This window comes from Trichosurus vulpecula, chromosome 7 (assembly GCF_011100635.1).
Source record: "Trichosurus vulpecula isolate mTriVul1 chromosome 7, mTriVul1.pri, whole genome shotgun sequence".
NCBI classification, from domain to species: Eukaryota; Metazoa; Chordata; class Mammalia; order Diprotodontia; family Phalangeridae; genus Trichosurus; species Trichosurus vulpecula.
In genome coordinates, this window is record NC_050579.1 from 180588270 (window position 1) to 180601334 (window position 13065).

At 37.9% G+C, this 13065-nt stretch overlaps 1 pseudogene; it reads left to right on the top strand.

Annotated features, from left to right (window-relative positions):
* Positions 1-995: 995 nt before the first annotated feature.
* On the top strand, positions 996-1560 carry LOC118855768 (annotated as a pseudogene).
* Positions 1561-13065: the final 11505 nt, after the last annotated feature.

Sequence of the window (13065 nt, forward strand, 5' to 3'; positions counted from 1 at the left end):
TTTCCAGGCCATGCTTAATTCACACTCCTCTCCATCATGTCACATCATGTACTGTTTGCTCCAGCCAAACTACATTCCTTACTGTCCTTTGACCACATTCTTACTTTGTTTTGTTCATACTGTCTTTGCCTAGTGAAATCTTTCATGAAGCCTTCTGGTGGGGGCGGGGGGGGGGGGGTGGATTTCTTGCTCTAAATTGTCCTAAGACTTGGTTATCTCTTCATATGTGTTTATTATTATATTCCATTTTGTTTGTGCTGTGTGAACTACAAAATGTTGTATGAATATAACCTATCATTAGCAAAATTTGTGTGCTTATTGTTTGTGTACATGTGTTGCTACTACTAGACATAACTCCTTAAAGATAGGGATCAGGGCTTACTTATCATTATATCTTCTTCCGGTCTTACCACAGAGTTTCACATGTTCCCATAATTGTGATAGTATCAGTGAGGCGTGAGGGTTAGAATAAGGATCTTGGTTTTAATTCTGTCTCTGTTACTTCTAGCTGTGATCGGGGTCAAGTCACTTAAACTCATTGCACCTCTGTTCCTTTACCCGTAAAATAAGAATACTAATACCTAGAATATCTACTTCAAAAGGGAGGGGTACCATGACGTTCTTGGAAATCTTAAAGTTCTGTACGGATTCATACAATCCATACTTATTTGTCTAATGAATGATTGACGTAAGACTCCTTCACATCAAGCCGTGTAAGTGATTGCCATCTAAGGCCTAACAAGCCATAGTCGGGTAGAAAAGGAGTGCTACAAAGTGCAATAGAAAACACTAATATCAGTGTCTGGCTCTGAGCGCCTTCAGCCGGGTCGGAAGAGGGAGCGCGCGGGGGGAGGCAGCCCCGGCCCGCTGCTGTCCTCCGAGGCTGCGTGGAGCTGGCCTGGCGGATGAAGTTAGGAGCGCGGCTGCTGTGGAGAACGCCCGCACCCAGAGGCGTAGTTGACTGTGACCTCTGAGAGGTCGGCGCCGGGGCCTCGATGGGGCAGAGGCGACCGCGGGCCTGGGCCAAGCTGCTGTAGCTGCTGCTGGTGCTCGGAGCGGCCCCCAGGGCCTGCCCGCAGGAGTATGCCACAGATTGGAGGGCCACGCTCAAGACGGTCCGCAACGCCGTGCCCCTCGTGGACACTTACCAAAACGCGGCCTTCGACCTGCTGGGCTGCGAGGATGGGCTGTGCCAGTACAAGTGCGCCGACGGATCTAAGCCTGCCCCTCGCCAAGGCTATAAATCTTCACCTCCAAATGGATGTGGCTCTCCAGTATTTGGTGTTTATCTTAACTCTGGCGTCCCTTCACTAACGAAGTGCTGCAATCATCATGACAGATGCCAAGAGACCTGTGGCAGCACCAAGAATGACTGATGAGCAATTTCATTATTGCCTCCCCAAGATTTGCCGAGAAGTACAGAAAACACTGGGAATGGCACCAAATGTACAAGCTTGTGAATCGACGCTAGAGCTCTTGTTTGATGGTGTCGTACAATGAGGCTTTAAACCCTACCTGGCCGCCTGTAAACGCCGCTATGAAGAGGAAACTGACCTTTAAATGAGGCAGCACCTGCAGCCAGAGGGGAGCCCTACTGTTGGCAGAGATCCAGTGTCCCGTGACCAAGTGAAACTGTGAGTGGCTTTTTTTAGAAGAACCTGAAAGTTTATTTTGCCATTAAAACCTCAGCTGTTTGAAGAGAGGCCGCGCGGTAGAAAGAGACCTGAATGTGGAGCCAGGAGGCGCTGGGTTTGGCAGCCATGGGGCTGTGGGCAAGTTATCTCCGACTTGCTCTGTGGCTGTGGGCAAGTTATTTCACCTTCTGAGCCTTGATTTCCTCACTTGTCAATGAGGATGATATTTATAGTGCCTTCTTCACCAGCTGTTAGTGAGGAAAGTGCTTTGTGAACCCTTCAAGCACTATGGAAATGTGAGTTATTTTCACGTATACGCCCTCAAATTTGAAAAGACCTCTTGTAAAAATGTATTATTGAGCTCTCATGGATATTACTGTTATTGCCTTATTGTGCCATACTGTGCGACTAAAAGCGAGACAGACTGTGTAAGAACTGAAACAAACTGAAAGACAGAAAGCAGGTAACTGCAGAATACCTGTGCAACTATATCCCTCTCCCCCTTCAAAAAGTAGGCGAAATTTAAAGGTGCATTATAACTGAGGCTAATAATAAAGGAGGAAAACCTTACTTTGTGAAATTAGTTTACTATAAAACCTTGAATGTTTACACTTTAATGCTTTGAAGAATCAGTTATTTTCTTTCATTAAATTTGTTTTCTTTCATTAAATGTATGTCATCTGTTCCCTTTTGCAATACATTTTAGTATATTAACCAAACCATGCCTTAGTAAGGGCACATTTAGGCTCAGGGACAAGGTTTTTGTGTATCTAGTGCATATCTGATTCTCTTGTGAGATTGAAAGTGTAAACATGTACATATTTGGAGGACATTAACTACAAATCTAAGTGTTATCCACCTAAGGAATCATACAAGAATAACACTTTATCTTACAAGAACATGAAGCACAGTCACTCACATCTGTTGAATTACTTCTTTTAAGAATATTAAATGTAAATATCTTTTTTTCTAAACACCTTACATGTTGCCTAGACGTCTAGTTTGGAGAGAGAATGGATTCTGGTGGACTTAATGATTAAATTGCTTGTGTTAATATACTTACATAAAGTCACATTATAATGTTAAAAAAGACTAATATCTTTATATTCTATAATCCCAAAGCCAGCATAGTCTATTGGATAAAGAACCAGCTATGGTGCTAACATTATACACAGTTGAATCTTACCTCTTATATATGGCTGTGTCCTTTGACAAGTGCCACCAGGAAACCCATAAAAGCTATAAGCTAAAGAACGGTTGTTGATCTGTGTTTAAGACCAAAAAATAGTCACAACATAAAATAGAGCACCATAAAATAAGTATCTTTGTTTACATATATCTTTCAAAGATTTAACACTGAGAGTACATATGAATATATAAAGAATCTATGGTTTTATAAGTGTAGTAAATCTGTCCATTGACAAATATTACCATTCCTCTAAAATTTTCAGAAATTCTTCAAAATTTACTGTAGTGCAAAAAAATGAGTAATGAGTCTCAGTTTTCCTTGCTCAGACTCTTCCATCCATGGTAGGATCTGGCAGAGCTTTCACTTCAGTGACCTACGCATTAGAATCCAAATTCACTGGATCACAAAGAAATAGTGAAGACAGATTCCACAGTATAGCCTCCCACTTAGAAGAATTGTGTCTCACTCTTTTAAACTTGGGGTCCTGCTCCTTTGTTTAGGGCATATGGATATGTTGGAATATTATATTGAAAGAAATGTAGAAATAGATGGTTTCAGAGAAACCTCAGAAGTTTTATATGTGCTGATAGAGAATGAACAGAACCAAGATAACAATTTGTATAGTAACAATAAAATTATAAAAATTAACTTTCAGACCTCTCAGAGCAGGAGGAGAGTCTGTCTGAACTGGGTGAGAGAGAAGCACAGTCCTGCACAGGGCCTGTGGCAGTGGCAGTGGCTACTCCTGGGGCTATCAGCCCACAGACTGAATGTTTGAAATTCACCTATTTAAACTTCTGGGAGCCAAGATGGTAGAGTAGGTAGTAAGTTGTTCTCACTCTCCCTTGCTGACCTTCAAAAACCCAGAGAATATTGCTCCAGGAAACATCCTGGAATAGTGGAGCCAGCAGAAAGAAAGAAGGGGTACAGCAATCCTTTAGCTCAGGAGGCTAGGGAAATTAACAGGAAACATCCCTCTTGTTGTGGTTGAAGGGGACCAGTATGGGACACAAGGCACCCCAGGAAGCCAGGAGCAAGCCCTACCGTAGTGCATCAGTGGGAGATCCTGAGTCCCAGGGTGGAGGAGCAGGCAGATGCCAACACAAGGCACACACCACCTCCAACTCAGGACCAGGTAAACTACCAGACTACTACAACATTCAATTACCAGCACCTGAGTCCTCAGCACAGAAAACCAGTAACCAGGCCCCTAGGCCCCGGCACAAGAAGTCTGGGACAGTGCCCCCGGGCCCCAGAAGAAGACATCAAATTTAAAAGCCAGAAAAAAATGGCAAGCAACATGAGCAATAATAGTTTTTAAAAATTCAGTGACCATAGAGAAATATCTTGGTGACAGGGAAGATCAAAACCCAAATTCAGGAGAGGACAACATGGTCAATATACCCATGTCTGTAAGCTCAAAGGGGAATACAGACTAGTCTGAAGCCCAAAAATCCTTCTTGGGAGAGCTCAAGAAGGATTTTAAAAGTCAAATAAGAGAGGTAGAAGAAAAATTTTAAATTATAATTGACGAAATGGGAAAAAGTACACTGAAGAAAATAGAAGTTAAAAAAAAGACAAGGATATTAGAGAAATTAAGTAGCTGAATCACATAAGACCCTCTGTAATATGGAACATAAAGATATACATACAAAATAGCAAAAATAAATTCCTAGTTTTAGTAGAAGTTCCCATCTTTCATTTTTGTTTGTTTGTTTTTCTTGCCAAGTCCTGTTGATTCGAGCTCCACCATATATCTCCTCCCTTCTACTCAAGTGGCCAGATTTACCAGGACCTTATACCTTTCATCTACACGAATACCATAGCTTTTTAACTGTCTCTGTTCTCTGCAATTGTAGTCATCACAGTGCTACCAAATTAATCTTCGTGAGAACAGGAATGACAATCTCAGCTCCCTGATCAAAAGCTTTTTGTGGCCCCTTGTAACCAATAAGATGACCTATGTTTCCATTTAAGGCCCTCCACTATCTGGATCAAAGGCAGATCTCCAAATTTATTTTCTTATTTCTCTTACATGTATTCATTTTGTCTCTTGAGATCTGTTTCTTCCTTCAAATCCCAACTTCCATGAATTCTGTTATGAGGTCTTCCCTGACTCCCCAGTGGAAAGTCACCTCTGTTTCATGTTTCCCACAGCACTTTGTCTAGGTATGAATTGTCAGCTCTACTGATGTTATACTACACATGTTTTCAATGTGCTTTCCTTATTGTATGTTATTTTATTTGATCCTTCTTTATCTATATCATATGATGGGTCAGGTTTATTTTGCTTCACAAAATTTCGTTATTCGTCTTTTATATATCTATGTTATTTATCAGATTGCAAACTCCCTGAGAGGAGTAAATATATCTTCATGAATCTTTGTATTATTAGTACCAACAATAGTGCTTTACATGCAGTAGGTATGTATGACATGTTTATGGAAAAATTAATGAATTATAAATATTTGAAAAATACATGAAAAAAATGAACATGTGAAACTAAAATTATTTGTGGGAATAAATTTTAAAGATGAAGACCTGGAATCTATATAATGAAAATATTCTTTTTATAAAAAATTTTAATTAATTCATTTTTAGTTTACAGTATTCAGTTCCACAAGCTTTTGAGTTCCAAATTTTCACCCCCTTCCTCTCCTCCCCCGACTCCCCCCAAGACACCATGCAATTAGATATAGATTCTCTATATGCATTCACATTAAACATATTTTCACATCAGTCATGTTGCAAAGAAGAATTATAACTAATGAAATGAATTATGAGAAAGATGAAACAAAACATAAAAAGGGAACAAATGGTATGCTTCAATATGCATTCAGATTCCAAAATTCTTTCTCTGGATATGGATAGCATTTTCCCCCATGAGTCTTTTGGAGTTGTCTAAGAACCTGGCATTGCTGAGAAGAGCCAAGTCTTTCAAAGTCAGTCATCACATAATGTGTCTGTAACTGTGTATAATATTCTTCTGGTTCTGCTCCCCTCACTCAGCATCAGTTCATAAAAGCCCAAGTTTTTCTGAAGTCCTCCTGCTCATCATTTCTTATAGCACAATAGTATTCCTTTACGATCATATACCACAACTTGTTCAGCCATTCACCAATTGATGAGCATCCCCTCAATTTCCAATTCTTTGCTACCACAGAAAGAGCTGCTATAAACATTTTTTGTACATGTGGTTCCTTTTCCCATTTGTATGATCTCTTTGGGATACGGCCCTAGAAGTGTTATTTCTTGGTCAAAGGGTATGCACATTTTTATAGCCCTTTGGTAATAGTTCTTGCTCTCTGAAATGGTTGGATCAGTTCACAAATCCACCAACAATGCATTAGTGTTCCAATTTTCCCACATCTTCACCAACATTTATAATTTTCTTTGTTTTGTCCTGTTAGCCAATCTGACAGGTGTGATGTGGTATCTGAGTTGTTTTGGTTTGCATTTCTTTAATAAGGAGTGATTTAGAGCATTTTTCATATGTTGAAAATTTTATTAAACTTAGAAAATATTTATTTCAAGAATATTTAATATGAATCAGACCTTTTAGAATAAAAGAAATAGAAAGTAGCTTGAAGTAGGTTTAATGTATTAAGTGTAAAATGCTAACCTACAGGGTAGCTACTATTCAAATTCATTTTTTCCATCTGGAACTTACCTAGTAACTTCTCTTATGAGAAGATACAATTTGTAAGTACAAATCTGATGGAATCATAGAATTAAACTATCTTTTTGGCAATAAATTCTTTTCTGATTATATAGGGTACTTGATAGAGTGTTTTCTCCCTATAAATCCTATGAACTAATTCATTGAAAGCCCATAAAAAGTTTTGGCCTTTCACTGACACAAGGATGGGGAACTTCTGGTTAATCTTCAGCTTAGTGTTATCCATTTCATAGCATATTTGCCAAAATGAAGTATCTTTGGCTGTTTCCAGTCCTCAGAGTTCATGTCAACAATTATATTATATTATATATATACATATACATATATATACATATATATATGTATATGTATATATATATATAGACAGAGGGCACAGGGTGAGTTGAATATGAAGGAATGATATCTGAAAAAATAAAATTAAGGGGTGAGAGAGGAATGGAGGGAGGGAGTGAGGGAGAAGGAGAAAGGGAGGATAGAATGGGGTACATCATTTCACATAAAAGAGGCAAGAAAAAGTTGTTATAATGGAAGGGAAGAGGGGGGAGCTGAAAGGGAATGAGTGAACCATACTCTCATAGGATTTGGCTTACAGAAGGAATAACTCACACACTCAGTTGAGTATCTTAACCTACAGGAATGTAGGGGGGAAGGGGATAAAGGGAGATGATAGAAAGGAGGGCAGATTGGGGAAAGGGGTAGTTAAAAGCAAACACTTTTGAAAAGGGACAGGGTGAAAGGAGAAAATTGAGTTAATGGGGGACAGGATAGGATGGAGGGAAATATAGTTAGTCTTTCACAACATTACTATTATGGAAGTATTTTGCATAATGATACCTGCATAACCTATATTTAATGGCTTACTTTATTAGGGAGGGTGGGTGGGGAGGGAAGAAGGGAGAGAATTTGGGACTCAAAGTCCTAAAAACAAATGTTGAAAATTGTTTTTACATGCAACTGGGAAATAAGATATACAGGCAATGGGTTATAGAAATCTATCTGGCCACACAAGAAAGTAAGGGAGAAGGAGATAAGAGGCCCAGGGGAATGGGATGATAGAAGGAGGCAGACTGGGGAAGGGGGCAATCAGAATACATGCCATCTTGGGGTGTGGGGAGGGTAGAGTTAGGCAGAAAATTTGTAACTCAAAATCTTGTGGAAATGAATGTTGAAAACTAGAAATAAATTAATTAATTTAAAAAATAGGAAAAAAAAAACAAGCCTCCAAGCCCTGGGGTTAGCTAGGTTGGGAGACTGCCTCTGCCCTGTCACAGGAATTTTTTTCTCCACAGGACAGTGAGGAGAATTGGGAGTCTGACCTGGGGAAGGTGTAGGGAACCTCTGCTAGCAAGGAACATCAGATCCAGCTGTACTGGAGGAGAGAAGGAAACAGCACACTCCTGGTGAATGAAGAAGCAATGAGGTGGGTACTTATAGGAGTCTGGAGGTCTTGCTTTGAATTCAAGGTCAGAGGGGAGAACTAAACAGGATCAGAGGCCAAAGGCACCATTCTCCCATACCACAGGGCTAGAGGTAATTACAAAAACTAAATTATTACCAATTTTTTTTTAAAATGAACAGTCAAAAGAGAAAGAATCCAACCATAGAGAGCTACTATGGGAATAGAGAAGACTGGTATTCACCTTCAGAGGAGAATAATGAAGCAAAGAAACCCTCTTATACCTCCAAAGAGTAATGTAAAATCATCACCTGCCCAAAAAGAATTCATTGATGAACTTAAAAAAGACTTTAGAAGTTAAATGAAAGAGATTGAGGAAAAATTTAAAAGAAAAATAAGAATAATACAAGAAAAACAAGTCAATTATGGCAACAAAGTCAACCAATTAGAAAAGGATATCCAGAATCTTAAGGAAGGAAATGACTCATTAAAAATCAGAATTGGACAACGGGAAACCAGCTGAGTTATAAGAAACGAAGAAATATATAGATAGAGATAGATAAAGAGTGAGAGGGAGAAAGCGGGAAAGGGGAGGGGAGAGAGAAAGAGAGAGAGAGAAAGAAGAGAGAGAGAGAGAGAGATACACACCCATATACACATACATAAACATACACACACACACATATGTATACATATATATACATATATATAAAATGAAAAAATATAAGAGAATGTGAAATATCTCATAAGAAAAACTGATGGAGTCCTAATAGAGCTGCCCCCAGGCCCAATATTCTAATTTCATTATAGGCCCACTGCACCTACCTAGCTCTCCTGCCAATGTTCTAACTTCTTTGTATATGCCTCACTGCTCACTAGAACAGCAGGTATGTCCCTGAATTCTTAGTTCCCACAGAAATAGTAGGCATATCCATATGATGGGAACCCAGCTACTGCTTCTAGCTAGGCACTGCCCCCAGACCCATCTCCACATATTTGAACAGGTATGTTCTTGTATTCAGTCACAATCACATCATCAATCTAGCCCCAAGACAGGACCACAATACCTAACTATCTATCTTGACCACACAGGACCACAATGGCTAGCCAATTGGAGGGCAGCATGACCAGAGTGCTTAACCACCAAACTGTGATATAGGCCTATGATAGGGCCTTCACAGTTCCCCTGAGGCTAGGACTCCTCCTCTATTTCCTAATCCCTTAACAAACTCCTCCTGCCTTTTTAATATTAATCAAATTCGTATATTCTATGTAAATTTTGATAGTGTAATCAACATCTTTACCCTATCAAATCCATCTTGCTTTCTCTGAAGTTGCTGGTTCCTCTTGGAACTTAGCCTGCTTCATGAGAGGCATAAATCTCAATAAATCCCTATACTTGGATTAGAGGTGGTCTGACTGAATTCTTTGAGATAGTTCCACCACAACACATCATAAAACAACAACAGTTTTTGGCCCTGGGTGGACATAGATTAAACCTCAACAAAACAATGGATCTAGAGAAGATATCAAGAAGAGAAAACATAAGAATAGTTGGACTACCTGAAAGTTCTGATAAAAAAAAGAATTGTGATGCAATAATACAAAGAAAATTGTCCTGAAGCATTAGAACAAGAAGGGAAAGTAGAAATAGAAAAAAAAATCCACTGGTCAACCCCTGAAAGAGATCCTACAAAGAAAACTCACAGGAATATTACAGTTAAATTCTGAGACCCCCAGATCAAGGACAAACTATTACAAGAAACAAGAAAAAAAATTATGTACGATGACACCACAATTAAAATCATGTAAGACCAGTCACTGGTGACACTAAAAGATCTCAGGTCTTGGAACACTATATATCAAAGAGCAAAAGACCTGTGATTCTGGTCCAAAATGTACCCAGTTCTGAATGGAAAAAAATGAACATTTGATCGAGTGTCAGACTTTCAGTACTCTGTTTAAAACAAACAACAAAAACACCTTGAACTCAATAGAAGATCTGACATACAAGAGCCAAGAGAAATAAAAGAGCCATCCCTTGACTCACTTCTTAAAGAGACCTGTTCACTGCATGGGCATTAACTCACTCTAAGTGAGTACATGAAAAGACCTTAGACTACAAGGGCCAGGGTCTCTCAATGCATCCTAAGCCATCTCTAGTTGTTCTGATGAATATTTGGCCATTGGATCCTGATGGCTCTGGAGGAGAAAGTGAGGCTGGTGACCTTGCACAGCCCTCCCTCACTCAAATCAAAGTCAACTGTAAGTCATGTCAGCATCTCCCTGATGTCATGGTCCTCTTCGAAAATGAATGACAAACATAATAACAAGGGACTAAATAGAATGTTCACCTTTTATATATGGAAAAAGTAAAACCTATGTCTAAAATTGTTACTAGTAATTAGGTAAATTATGAGAAAGATTGAGGTAGACCTCAGTGTGATATCACTTTAAAAAGTAAAACCATTCAACAAGAGCTAAGAGAGTAATTATACAAATGAGGTGTAAGAGGAAGAACCAATACAGAAGAATTAGATGGGGGAAGGGGGCTGTTAGTTTTGGAAACCTACTTTCATTGGAAATGACTTTAAGAGGGGAAAATACACATATATCTAGAAGAGTATAAAAGTCTTCTAAATTTAAAAAGAAATAAAACTCTAAGGGGATAGGGAGGGGAGAGAGGATAAAGGAGGAATCTTCAGAGGGGAGGGGAAGGAATAGGTTAAAATGGGGTATAGAAGGGTATTTAGATTTAGGTGAATGGGAAGATAAGGGAGGGATTGCTGGAATGGGAGCAGGTTAATTAATAGGAGGGCAAGGTGGCAGGTAGAAGTAAAGTAGAGGAGTTAAGAAAGATAGGAAAAAAGAGATATGCACAAACATAAAAATAAGATGAGGAGGAGAATCTCTTAGGGAATGTATATGTTACTATATGTATGTGTGCATATGTGTATGTATATATCAATAACTATATATAAATATATCCATGCTCAGTTGTAGCCTTGGGGTTGCTGATAGGGTGGGAGGAAGGGGGAAAAAAAAGAACAAAGTAAAAAATGTAAGTAGAGAACAAAAGAAAACCTACAACAAAGCAAAGAAAAGATGGACAGCTTTCAACTTAATGCCCAGATTTAATATATAGGTTTTCTTGAAATGATAAGTTATTCTTATATATTCTGAATCCTCTCCTTTTTTCTGCTGTGCACATGGCATGTTTTTTTTTCTTTTATTATTTTATAATTAAGTTTATAATGTTTCTTTTTCCTTTCTTATTATGTTTTAAGTTTTAGCATTTGTCTAAAAATATTTTAAAAGTCACATGCACTTATAATATTTATGTATATGTGCATATCTATATATGTGTATGTACACTTGTACACACACACTCACATATATACATACATATTTGCATTTTGGAGTGGGGAATTCCAAGCTTTACAATTAGATAGTGACACAGAGAAAACTAAGACCTGTTTTCCTTTAGATTTGTTGTTGTTGTTCAGTCCTTTCAGTCATGTCAAACTCTTTATTACCTCATTTGGGGTTTTCTTGGCAGAAATGCTGGAGTAGTTTGACATTTCCTTCTCCAGATCATTGTACAGATGAGGAAACTGAGGCAAACAGGGTGAAGTGACTTGTCCAGGGTCATGCAGCTAGTCAGTGTCTGAGGCCAGATTTGAACTTAGGAAGATAAGTTTTCCTGACTCCAGGACTGACACTCTGTTCACTGCACCACCTAGCTGTTTGGCATGTCCTTTAGATACTAAGATATAAAATAAAACAGAATAGAGATCATCTAGTATAGGGATTCTTAATAGTTTTTTTCTATGTGTCAGAGGCCCCTTGGGAATCAGGGGGAATGTATTTTTAAACATAAAGTAAAATACAGAGGATTCCAGAAGAAATAAATTTCATTTAAATATGAATATCTATATATGTATATACCACAATATAGAACATACTATATGTATATGTAGCATATACATATATAGTATACATATAGTAGAAATGTGTATATGTGTACACATATGTATATGTGTGTGAACATATGCTTGTGTTTATACATATGCATTTACACATATATGTTTATTCATGTACTCTAGGTTGAAAACTCCTGGATTTAGCCCAAAGATCTTATTTTATGTAGGAAAGGGAAGGAAGAGAATAAGCATTTATATAGCACCTACTATGTGCCAGACTCTCCAGACTCTGTGCTAAGTGCTTTTAAAACATCATGCCATTTGATGTTTACAACATAGGTGTTATTGTTTTTCCCATTTCTTCAGTTAAGGAAACTGAGACAAACAGTATTCAAATGATTTGCTCAGTCATATAACCAGGAAGTGTCTGGGGCTATAATTGGTCTTGCTTAAGATCACCCACCTTGAATATGGAAAATAGGTGAACACTGAACCCAGATCTTTCACCTTCACACTGAGCAAGCCCTCTTTCCACAGTTATTTCAGAAATTATGAAGTCTTGATGATAAAGTAAATGTGCAAATTTTCTCTCACTCAAAAAAAATCAACAAACAAACAAAAAATCTAAATATAGTTGTATTACTCCTTGGGTTGAATCAGAAAATGTAGGTGATATTTTTTTCTAATATTCATTGTGGTTTTAAATATTAATAATAAAATGTTTCCGCATCCAGTTGAAGTATTCTCACATGAGGGATTAAAAAAATGAACTTGACCCAGTTTATGTGACACATTTTTTTCTATTAGGACAGAATTTTTTTAGCTTGTATCTATAATTATATATACATATATACATGCATATATGTATATATGTGTGTATTTCTATACATATAAGCACATATATTATTCAATATATCTGTTTTTGTAATTTTGAAGTTTTTTGTTTTGTTTTGTTTTATACATTTAAAAACGTTATTTTGAGAAAAGGTTCATAAGTTTCTCCAGAATACCAAAGGGTCTCATGAAACATTAAAGGGTGAGAACTCTCACATTAAGAGATAATAGGAAAGGAAATAGGAAATTTCTTCAGAATTGATTCCACCAAGGATAAGTATCAAATCTCTAAATTTTCTGAGATACATGCGACTCCTCCTCTATTACAATCACAGTCGAGTGGCTCACCGTGGTGTCGAGTTAAATATTAGAGTTTGAAAGGCTATACCAAGGGAACAAATATTCTAATA